We start from the raw sequence: 10,635 nt of genomic DNA on the forward strand, positions 1-10,635 counted from the left end.
TAATCAAAACAAATTACATCCAACTGAAATGGAAAAAAAAAAAAAATACGAAAGCGAAAAATCGAGAAATTATTTCTCGTCAACACTGCGTCGCTTCCCCCTTTCCTTTTCCCCTCCCCCCCTCTAACCCTTTCTCTCCATTCCTAACCCTTCCTACATTTTCTTTACTCTCTTTACTCTCTTACCTTCTCTGCTCTTACCCCCCCCCCCGTTCCCCCCCCCCCCACCTTTTTTTAAAAATCTCTCCGCCACCTGTTCTTCGCATTTTCTCTATTCACATACTTCCCCCCCCCCCCCCCCACCTGCTTTCCAACCATGCTTTGAAAAAAATCCCCCACTACCTTTTCTCCCTCTTTCCCTCAACCCCCTCCTGCCCCTCCCCCTTTGAAAAATCCCCCTCTCCCTTACCCCGCCCATCCCTCCACTTTTTGGGAACTCCCCCCCTCCCCCTCCTCCTCCAGTGTAATAAAGTCGGGGCATCATGGAGCTGTTGCCCCGGCCGCGTCCTCAGGGTCAAGGTCACGCAGGTGGAAAGAGGGGTAGGGGGGAAGAGAGGGAGGGAGGAAGAAGGGGGGAAAGGGGGGAGCGAGGGTGAAGGAAGGTGAGATCAAGCGAGAAGAGTTGAGGCGCGGGTGGGGGGGTGGGGGGGTGAGGAGGGAGGAGAGGAGGGGAGAGGTTGGGTGGAGGGTGTGAATACGTGCGTGTGGAGATATGGCAGGAGGGGGACGGGTAGGGGAGGGGAAGGGAGGGGGGATGCCTACCTGTCGGGAGAACCGGTCTTCCTCATTCTTCTAGTCACCCCTTCCCCCTCCCTACCCTACTCTTGCCTCCCACCCCCTATCTCTCCTTCATACTCCTTTCCCTTCTCTCTCCCTCTCCCTCTCCCTCTCCCTCTCCCTCTCTCTTTCTCTCTCTCTCTCTTCTCTCTCTCTCTCTCTCTCTCTCTCTCTCTCTCTCTCTCTCTTCTTCTCTCTCACTCTCTTCTCTCTCTCTCTCTCTCCTCTCTCTCTCTTCCCTCTCTCTCTCTCTCCTCTCCTCCCTCTCCCTCTCCCTCTCCCTCTCCCTCCTTCCCTCTCCCTCCCCTCTCCTCTCTCTCTCTCCTCTTCTCTCTCCTTCCCCCTTTCATTTAATTTCTCTCTCGCTCTCTTATTTCATACCCAACTCTCCATTCCGCAACCTCTTTCCATCCTTCCTCTCTCTTTCCCTACGTTTGACACTCCCTTCATCTATATCTCTCTCTCACATCCCCCATCTATTCTCTTTCCCTCATCTTAACCTCAGTGTTCACCATTCGCATCTCAGTCTGTCCGCCTTTCCTCTCCCTTTCCTTCTTCTTCTTCATATCATCACCATCATCATCTTTATTATCACCATTTTCATTATCATCATTGTTGTCATCATTATCATTACTAGTAGTAGTAGTAGTAATAGTATCATCATCATCATTATTATTATTATTATTATTATTATTATTATTATTATTATTATTATTATTATTATTATTATTATTATTATCATCATCTTATCATTATCGTCATCTTCATCATTATTACCATTATCATTATGATGATAATGGTTCTTGTAAACCTATCATGTTTGTAAAATTATTTTGTTCCGCATTTTGCTTTCCAGACACCTCCTTTGTTTCGTTAAGTTTTATTTTCTCTCTCTATCTCTCTCTCTCTCTCTCTCTCTCTCTCTCTCTCTCTCTCTCTCTCTCTCTCTCTCTCTCTCTCTCTCTCTCTCTCTCTCTCTCTCTCTCTCTTATTCATGGCTTGTTGCAGAGTGATGCAAGCCTACATTCTGTTTTCAGTTTTTTCATTACGGTTCTGCTGTTATATTTCCACTAAATCACTTTTTGTTTTTTTTGTTTTTGCATTATTCTTCCAATTTACAAATAAATGGAATGAGACTCTTATCAAAATCCCTCGACAAAACAATTGGATTATTCACTGACAAGAGGACAGCAAATTAACTTTATTCCCCGTAGTACATTTTTACACCTTTTATAGGCTACTCAAATTATATACTAAAAAAAAAAAAAAATCTTATGTTCACCTGCGAAAACCTCCCCAGATATTCTGATTATAAATTCGTTCTCCTACTCAACTATCTTCTTTTCTCTTCTTGTAAATTGTATTATTATTATTTTCTGCTTCGTCTTCTCTTTCTCCAGGTGGTTCTTCCGTCTCCTCCTGCATTCCCTTTCCTTTATCATCTACTTCTCCTCCTCCTCCTCCTCCTCCTCCTCCTCCTCCTCCTCCTCCTCCTCCTCTTCTCCTCTCCTCCCTCCTCCTTCCCTCCTCCTCCTCCTCCTCCTCCTCCTCACTCCATACACCCTTCTCCCCTTCCTCCTCTCCTTCCTCCTCCTTCCTTCGCATCACATCTCACCATCCCATTTATTCTTTTTTTTTTTTTTTGAAACCCCGAAGACGATCCGACCCCCTGTGTGTGTGTGGATTCCGATCCTCCAAAACGGATTCGCGCCATCAAGAGCTTAACTTACGACCTGATCTTAATCCCCGGTGCAGTTATCACGGTCATTCGGGCGTAATTCCGAACCAGCATGTCATTTCGAAATGGGTTAGGAGGGGGGGAGGGGGGGGTAAGAAAGGTTGTGGAGGAGGGGGGGGAAGGTCAAGAAGAGGGAAAAAGACAGAAAAGAAGAAGAAAAAACAGAAAAGAAGAGGAAAGAGAAAAAGGAGAAAAGAAGAGAAGAAGAGAGAGAAGAGGGGAGAAAAGGAAGAAAAGAGAGAAAAGTGAAGAAAAGGAAAAGAAAAAAAAAGAAAGAAAAGAGGAAAGGAGGAAAGAAGGAGAAGAAAAGAAGGAAAAAGAAGAGGAAAGAAGAAGAAGAAAGAGGAAAGAAGAGAAAGAGAAAGAGGAAAAGGAGACAAAAAGAAGAAGGAAAAGAGAAAAAAAAGAAGAGAAAAAAAGGAGAAAAAGAAAGAGAGAAAAGAGAGGAGAGAAAGAAAAAAGAGAAGGAGAAAAAGAGGAAAGAGAAAAAAGAAAGGGGAAAGAAGAGAAGGAAAAAGGGGAAAGGAGGAGAAAAAGGAGAAAGAAAAAGAAGAGAAAAAAGAGAAGAGAGAGAGAAGAAAGAAGAAGAAAAGAGAAAAAAAAGAAGAAGAAGAAAGGTAAAAGAAGGAAGAAAAAAAGAAAAGAAGAAGAGAGAGAAGAAAGAAAGAAAGGAAAGGAAAGAGTAAGAGAGAAGAGAAGAGAAAAAGAAGAAAGAGAAAAAGGGAAAAAGGGAGAAGAGAGAGAAGAAAGATAGGAAGGGAGGAGAAAATGAAGAAAGAAGGAAGGAGAGAGACAGAAAGAAGAGAAGAAGGAAGAAAAGAGGAGGAGAAGAAAGAGAAAAAGAAAAAGAAAAAAGAAGAGAAAGAAAAAGCAAGGAAAGAAAAGAGAGAAAGAAGAAAAAAAAGGAGAAAGAAAAAAAGAAAGGAAGGAAAAAGAGGAGGAGGAAAAGAAAGAAAGGGGAGAAAGAAAAGAAGAAGAAGAGAGAAGAAGGAGGAAAAAAAGAAAGAAGAGGAAAAGGGAAAAAGAGAAGAAGGAAAGAAAGAAAAGAAGAAAAAAAGGGGAAGGAAAAGGAAGAAAAGAAGAAAGGTAAAAAGAAGAAAAGAAAAGAAAGGAAAGGAAGAAAAGAGAAGAAAAAGAAAAAGAGAGAAGAGAAAAAGAAAAGAAAGAGAGAGAAGGAGGAAAGAAGAAAAGAGAAAAAAAAAAGAAGGGAAGAAAGGAAAGAAAGGAAAAAAAGGAAAAAAAGGAAAGAAAAAAAGGGAAAAAAAAGAAAAGGAAAAAGAAAGAAGGAAGGGAGGAAGGAAAAAGGAAGAGAAAGAAAGAAAAAGAAAGAAGAGAAGGAAAAGGGGAGGAGAAAAAAGAAAAGAGAAAGAAAAAAGGGGAAAAAGGAAGAGAAGGAAAAAGGGGAAAGAGAAAGAAAGAGAAAAAAGGGAAAAAAAGAAGAGGAGAAAAAAAAAGAAAAGAAGAAAAAAAAGAGAGAGAAAAGAGAGGGAAAGAAGAAAAGAAGGAAAGAAAAGAGGAGAAAGAAAGAAGAAGAAGAAAAGAAAGAAGGGAAGAAAGGGAGAAGAAAGAAAAGAAGAAAAGAAGAAGAAAAAGAAGAGGAAGAAAGAGAAGAGAAGAAAAGGAAGAAGGAAGGTAAGAAGAGAAGAAAGAGAGAAGAAAGAGAAGGAAGAAGGGAAAGAAAATGAGAAGAAAAAAAGAAAGAGGGAAAAAAGAAGAAAGAAAAGAGAAGAAAGAAGAAGAGAGAGAGAGAAGAGAGAAAGAAAGAAGAAAAGAAGAAAAAGAAGAAAAGAGAAGAGAAGAGAGGAGAGAAAGAGAGAAGGAGAGAGTAGAGAGGAGAGGAAAGAAGAAGAGAAAGGAGAAAGAGAGGGGGGGGAAAAAGAAAAGAAGGAGAGAGAGAGAGAAAGGAAGAAAAAAGGGAAAAGAAAGAAGGAGAAAGAGAAGAAGAGAAGAAGAGAAGAGAAGAGAAAGAAAAGAAAAAAGAGGAGAGGGAGAAAGAGGAGAGAAAAAAGAAACTAAGAAAGAAAAGGGAAAAGAAGAAGAAGAGAGGAAAAGAAAGAAGAAGAGGAAGAAGAAGAAGAGAAGGAAGAAAGAGGAAGAAGAAGAAGAAGAGAGAAAGAGTAGCGAGAAGAAGCGAAAAGAAGAAGAAGAAGAGAGAGACGAGAGAAGAAGAGAGAAGAACGAGAAGAAGAGAGAGAAGAGACAAGAAGAGAGAGAAGAGATAGAAGAAAGAGACAGAGAGAGAAGGAGGGAAGAGCAAGAAAAAAGAGAATGAAGAGTAGAGAGAAGAAGGAAGAAAGAAAGAGAAGAAAGTATGAAAGAAAGAGAAGAAGAAAGAAGAAGAGAAAGTAGAGAAGAACGGAAGAAGCTGAAGAAAGAGGAAGAGAGGAAGATAGAGACGAAGAAAGAAAGAAGAAGAGAATGAAGCGAAGAGAGAGGAAAGAGAAAGAAGAGAGAGAGAGGGAACAGAAGAGAAAGAGGAGAAGAAGAAGAAAGAAAGATGAAGAAGAGAGGAAGGAGATGAAGAGAGAAGAGGAAGGAGAGGAGAAGAGAGAGAAGAGAGAGCAAGAGTAGAGGAAGAGAGAGGCAGAAGAAGAAGAAGAGAAGAAGAGAAGACAGGAAGACGAAGAGGAAAAGAGAAGAGATGTAGAGTAGAAAGAGGCCGAAGACAGAGAGAGCAGAATGGAGAAGAGGAAAGAAGAGCAGAAGAAGAGAGAGGGGGGGGGGGAAAAAGAGAGACGAGAGAAGAGAGAGAAGAGAGAAGGTCGAGAAAAGAAGAGCGGGAAAGAAGAGAGAAAAGAAGAAGAAAAAGAGCAAAAAGAAGAAGACAGAGAGAAGAAGAGACGAAGTTAAGAAGAGAGAAGAAGGAAAGAAGAAGAAGAAGAGAAGATGTGACGAAGAGAAGGAGGAGAGAGAAGGAAGAAAGCGATGGGGAAGGGGGTGGTGGGATGGGGAGTGGAGATCGGCATCGGGGGGGAAAGGCAGGTCAGGGGGTAGGGGTTGAGGAGATGGAAGTGGTGTGAGTGGATGCGTGGGGGGGGAGTGGGGCCGGGCCGTGTTCGAGGGGAGCAGAGGTCAATCTTTATGTTCATCTCGCATTCTGCCGCCGTCAGCCTCTCCGCAGTGCTCGTGATTCTACTAATTAAATTAGAACAGTTCAGGAATGTTACTCGTCAGACGCTGGGGCGTATTTGCATTAATTTCTGGTCTATCCATATGTCTAATTGTAATGCCTAAATCTTATGTCTAATGTATCAATTTTCGACGACAATCGTACAATTTTTAACTAAAAACGGTGATTAACAAAAAAAAAATCCAGATAAGAACAATAACGGACACAAAAAGACCAAAGTTATGCTTAACAAAACTTCACCAATCAAAAGAAACACACACACACATAACCATACAAATACACAACACACAAACACACACAAGTTATGCAACAAACACCACCCACAACACTCACAAAGTCAACACACACAACACACACCCACAGCACACAACAACACAACACCCAGCACACCACACACACACACACACACACAAAAAAAAAAAGAAAGTGACCATCGGCCGTGTTCGAGCATGCCCGCCCGGAAAATCTCAAGAAGCTCTTTACCGCCGACATAATTCACAGGACCGTGGGCGTGAGATCGAAGGCTGGCTTTAGGGCACCCTCACGCCCACTCGTAATGGGCTCTAATTGAGTCAGAAACCATTAGGCGCGACACCCAAAGGCGATTTTCTCTCCCGCCATTCACAAATTATAAGGCGTAATCAGGCTAATGACTGGGCGTGATGTGCTACAATGAAAATTACAGTCTTCTATTCCACAACTGCGGAGATCTATGGGAAAGGGAGTGCCAGAATCGACGAGTGAAATGCCGTTACCTCCGTTAGTTATCCATACAGTACATTTTAATATCATTAGCTGCTTCGCTATTTATAGACCGTAGCGTTTCGAAGATGTGGGTGAATGTCACGGTGCTAATCTACAGCGCCGGTAGCGTCTCCAAGATGCAGAAGCAAACCGTAGTGCCAATTATAGTGCCGGCGATGAGTGCCGAGATTGGCAACCTATTTCTCACATCCCCAACCTCCTCCTCCGTACTTAGGTTGTGAAGTATGACGCTGATGGTCTCAGGACTATTACGTTGTTGAGATTACTTAGACGACGGGCCCCGGCTGGCAAAAATCCCTGCATGGTCATGTTTTAGTTTAGTGTCTAACCAAAGATTGGCCCCGAGAGTGCTTAGTCACCAAGGACTCAGCTGTTGGTCCTTCCCATCGGAAAGATTCTTTTGTTGCTCTTTCATTTTCATTACTATTACTAACATTAACAATGACGGTGGATACAAAGCCAGTCATAAGGCCTAGTAATTGACAGTGGCAGAACATAAAAACGGGGTGATGGGTTAACTCGCATTTGACACCCTGCTTTCTGCTCTTTAAGATAGACTTTGGTAAATGCGGGACACCAATATTATAGGCTTTTTTTTTTTTTTTTTAGCTACGTCCATTACAACAGGTTTCCGTACGATCTAAACATGTAATAGAACTTATTAGAATGATAAACGCATTTACTGACTGACAGGCCACGTTATACCAAATCGACTTACAGTGACTTACGACTTGTGTCGATGAATCATTGGGTTAGTGAGTGATCGAACGAATGAGAAATAGAAATAGAAGAGGAAGAATGAGAGAGACAGAAGACAACGACCTCTTTCTGTTACTCGTTTAGTGTATACTTCCCTATATATCTGCGCTGTGGATTTCCAATCTTTCAGTCTGTTAGTTCCTTTACTTTTTCCTGTCTCCTTCCATTTCCTTTTATCCCAATCTCCCTTTCCCCCTTTTCCACTACGAGTATCAGTGATTCCGACTTCTTTTTCTCCTTTCTTTAGTCATTATATCCATTCTCTTCACCTTTCATCACCGTTTATTACTTTCCCTGGTTTCATCTCTCTTTCCTTCCCTATTTTTCTCCCTGTTATGCATTCTCTCCACGTCTCTTTTTTCCCTACATTTCACCCTAGTCTACCTTAGCTCTTCGTTAGGAACTCCAGTGCTTCATTTCCCTTCAGTCACGGTGTACATTCTCTCGGTATTCCTTCTCCTTTTCCTTTTCCTTTATCTCCATCCTTTCTTCCTTCCTCATATTGATATTTACCTTTAACATTCTATTACTCTCTTTAATTCCTCACCTCATTTTCTACATGAATAAGGGCTGCTTATATCGTTATCCTTTACATCACTCCCGTCGTTTCTCATCCTGCTTCTCTCTCTCTACTAAACGCGACTCTCACTCACCTTCCCTCCTCTCCTTTTCTTACACTCACCTCCTCCTTAAGTTCATCTCTCCACTACTTACCTCCCCTTCCGTTTCCTCCCCTCTCTTTCCTTTCTAACTCAACTCCCCTTCTTTCCTTTCCTCCTCTATGCCTCACTCCCCTTCTCGACCTCCTTCCTTCTCCTCTCTCCTCCTTCTTCTACCTCCACTCCCCTTCGTCCTCTTATATCCCTCTCCTTCCCCTCCCCTCCTGCATTTTCGCTCTTTTATCACCCTCACGAGCCGCGCGAGGCCCGAAACACGCGTCTAACACCGCGATCACGCAACAACCCGATATTTCTCTCGCCGATCTCTCGCTTTCTTGGCGGGGACGCCCGTATCTGCTCCGCCATTTACGGCTAAAACAGACTTTCCATCGTTTTTTTTTTTTTCCCCGAAAGTTTTGATATCACTCTTTGCATTTTTTTTATTTCCTGATTCGCTTATAAATATATAAATAAATAAATAAAAAGGGAAGATGGTTGGCTTTGTGTATTAAAATTTATGCCCTTTTTGTTTAGCTTGAAAACTCACTAACCATGATCGGGTTTACTTAACATCAACAGAAAAAAATGAAATACGAACCGTTCCCACGCGCCCCCAGCAACGTCAACGACTACTTTTAAAGGTTTCTTATTTTAGCGCGAATAATGTTTTCAAGAACGAGAGACGACTTAAAAAATTCCCTGTTTTCTCGTATAGAAACCCCGCTCTTACCTACCCTCATCCCCCCCCCCTAGCCACCACCTCTTCCAACGAACTTCCCTCCCTTCCCCCCTTTTCCCCCCCTCCTCTCCTTCATCCCAACCCACTCCTCCAACCTCAGGGGAGGGAGAGGAGAGGGGGGGAGGAGGAGGAGAGGAGGAGGGGAGGGGCGAGGAGGGGAGGAGGAAAGAGAAGGGGGGGGGAGAAAGAGGAGGAGGAGGAGGAGGAGGAGGAGGAGGTTAGGAGGAGGAGAAGGAGGAGGAGGGGTGGACGGGAAAGGAGGGGGAAAGAAGAAGGGGAGGAGGAAAAAGAGGAGGGGAGGAAGAAAAGGAGGGGGAAAGAAGGGAGGGCAGGAGGAGGAGGAAGGAGGAGGAGGAGGAGGAGGAGGAGGAGGAGGAGGGAGGAGGAGGAGGAGGGAGAAGGAAGAGGAGGAAGAAGGGAGAAGGGGAGGAGGAGGAGAGGAGGAGGGGAGGAGAGGGGAGGAGGAGGAGGAGGAGGAGGAGGAGGAGAAGAAAGAAGAACAAGAAGAAAAACAAAGAAGAGAACAGAAGAAAAATAGAAGAAGACAAGAAAAACCCAAGAAGAAGAACAAGAAAACACAAGAAGGAGGCCTCCGACGGCGTCAGTGCCCGTCTTTACGGGCTCCGCGGGTTCTTCCTCCCAAATTATACTTTGCCTGCTGTTTGTCATGCACTCTTTCCCCCCACTTTTTTTTCTTCCCTTTCCCCTTCTTTTCTTCTCTCTCTCTCTCTCTCTATTTTTTTCTCTCTTTTCTCTTCTCATTTTTTTCTTTCCACATTTGTTTCTCTCTTTCTTTAATTTTTTTTCTATCTCTCTCTTTCTATTTTTTTTCTCTTTCTCTTTCTCATTTTTCTCTCTCTTCTCAATTTTTTTCTCTATTCATTTATTCTCTCTTTGTATCTATTTTTTCTTCCATTTTCTCTTTTTTCCTCTTTTTTCCTCTTTTCTTTTTTTTTTCTCTTCCTCTTCTCTCTCTTTTCTCTCTTCTCTCTCTTCTTTTCTCCTCTTCTCTCTCTTCTGTGTCGTCTCTGTCGCTTCTGTCGTCTCTTGTCTCTCTCTGTCTCTCTTCTGTCTTCTCTGTCTCTCTGTCTTCTCTTGTCTCTCTCTTGTTCTCTCTTTTTCTCTCTCTCTGTCTCTCCTTCTGTCTCTCGTCTGTCTCTTTTGTTGTTCTCTGTGTTTCCTGCCTGTTCTCTGTCTGTTGTTCTCTGTCTGCTGTTCCCCCCTGTCTGTTGCCAGTGCTGGTTTCTCTCTCTCCCTTTTGTGTGTGTGTGTGTGTGTGTGTGTTCCTTCCCTCCCTCAACTTTTCCCCTCTTTATTCTCCCCTCCTTCTCCTACCTAAATTTTTCTCCTCTTTTTCTCTCCTTTCTCGCTACCTTCTTCCTCCCCCCCCCCCCCCCCCCCCCCCCCCCCCCCCCCCTCCTCACAAGCCTGAATCTACCTGAGTGAGTTCTTCGACTTGCGTTTCTTGAGCGACGACTTCGAGAGCTCCTTGGCGGGCGGCGCGTCGACGGCGTCGGCGGCGGCGACGACTCTCCTCGCCGTGAACTCCCTGGCGTCCACTTCCCCGGCCGAGAACTCCCTGGCGGAGAACTCCCTGGCCGAGATCTCCTTGGCCGTGAGACCTCGGCCGCGAACTCCCTGACGCTCAGGTTCTCGTCTCGGAACTCCCTCCCGGCGGAGTCCCTGGCGCTGAACTCCTTGGCGGTGATCTCCACGCCCTTGAGGTCGCGCCCCGTGAAGTTCTTCGCCCTGAACTCCCTGGCCGAGAACTCCGATCCGACGAGAACGCCCGGAGGTACGTTCCCTTGGCGACAGTCCCTGGCCACGGCAAACATGACTGGCCTCGTAAACAGCAAAAACATGGCAGAGGTCACATGAACTCCCAGGATGCAAAAAATGGACGAAATAAAAGATCTAAAATTACATCAGCTAAGAACGAACCAACCAGGCCAAGGCACGTCTGTCGCGGCGTTCGTGCTGACACTGGGAGCATTTCAGATTAGTTGAAAAAAGAACGGCCGGTCATGTCTCTCGGTATTCGATTCAAGCCACACACTCCACCTCCATAA

General features: G+C 44.2%; 1 protein-coding gene across 1 annotated transcript in view; it reads right to left on the reverse strand.

The window, feature by feature from the left end:
• The window catches only part of LOC125037055 (flocculation protein FLO11-like), a 166,361-nt gene extending 156,241 nt beyond the window's left edge, over nucleotides 1-10,120 (reverse strand). Inside the window, exon 1 of the mRNA XM_047630029.1 lies at nucleotides 10,005-10,120. The gene's annotated coding sequence lies outside the window, so the exon portion shown is untranslated. The remainder of the gene's footprint in view (nucleotides 1-10,004) is intronic.
• Between the last annotated feature and the right edge of the window lie 515 nt (nucleotides 10,121-10,635).

The sequence above is a fragment of the Penaeus chinensis genome, chromosome 22 (assembly GCF_019202785.1).
Source record: "Penaeus chinensis breed Huanghai No. 1 chromosome 22, ASM1920278v2, whole genome shotgun sequence".
In the NCBI taxonomy this organism is placed as follows: domain Eukaryota; kingdom Metazoa; phylum Arthropoda; class Malacostraca; order Decapoda; family Penaeidae; genus Penaeus; species Penaeus chinensis.